Source organism: Myotis davidii, unplaced genomic scaffold (assembly GCF_000327345.1).
Source record: "Myotis davidii unplaced genomic scaffold, ASM32734v1 scaffold292, whole genome shotgun sequence".
Taxonomy (NCBI): domain Eukaryota; kingdom Metazoa; phylum Chordata; class Mammalia; order Chiroptera; family Vespertilionidae; genus Myotis; species Myotis davidii.
Genome location: NW_006285042.1, coordinates 39,125 through 40,010, shown reverse-complemented (window position 1 = coordinate 40,010; position 886 = coordinate 39,125). Strand labels below are relative to the sequence as shown.

The window sequence follows — 886 nt, the reverse complement described above, 5'->3', positions numbered from 1 at the left end:
TCCACAGGCCAATGCTCTATCCATTGAACCAAGTTAGCTAGGGCCCTGAGGCCATTCTTGATGCAGACTGTGACACAGTCCACCTTTTGGAGAGAGAGGTTCAATCAGGCCCTATAAGTAGAGGTGAAGCTGTTTAGGCAGGAAATTTGGGGGTTCCAGGTACCTATTATGTGGTTTAGGAGTGAGATATGCAGTGACCCTGTGGATCCCTCACTTTGTGGAGGTGGGTACAGCTGGAGGAAGGCCAGAGTAGGGCCCTCTTGCCCATATCTAAGGGCAGTACCATGTGAGACAATAAATATGCTTCTTTTAAGAGGAAGAATGCTGGTTACAGTAAGATGAGAAGGAAATGTGTTCTTGCAAGAGGTTGAGGATGTGAGAATCACAAAGTTTGGAAGTGTAGAGAAATATGGATTTCAGAATAGGCAAGAGTTGCATGGTGCGATTAGCTGGCCTCTACATTGCAGAACTTAGGACAAATTTGGGCAGTCACAGTGAATCCAGCCTTTATAAGAACTGCTAGAGGCCTGGTGGATGAAATTCATGTACTCAGGGGAGGGGAGGGGGACCCTCAGCCTGGCCTGCACCCTCTTGCAGTCCGGGACTCCTTGGGGGATGTCCTACTGACGACTTAGGTGTGGGGAACGGGCCTAAGCCATCAGTTGGATATCCTTAGCTCTGCCACAGAGGCAGGAGAGGCTCCCGCCATTGCCACTGTGCTCGCCAGCTGTCAGCCCAGCTCAAGGCTTCTGGCTGAGCGGCACTCCCCCTGTGGTAGTGCACTGACCACCAGGGGGCAGCTCCTGTGTTGAGCGTCTGCCCCCTGGTGGTCAGTGTGCATCATAGCGACTGGTCATTCTGTCATTCAGTCGATTTGTCTATTAGC

At 51.5% G+C, this 886-nt stretch overlaps 1 pseudogene; it reads right to left on the bottom strand.

Moving 5' to 3' along the window:
• LOC102764496 overlaps positions 1-438 on the bottom strand; it is a 5,896-nt pseudogene extending 5,458 nt beyond the window's left edge.
• Positions 439-886: the final 448 nt, after the last annotated feature.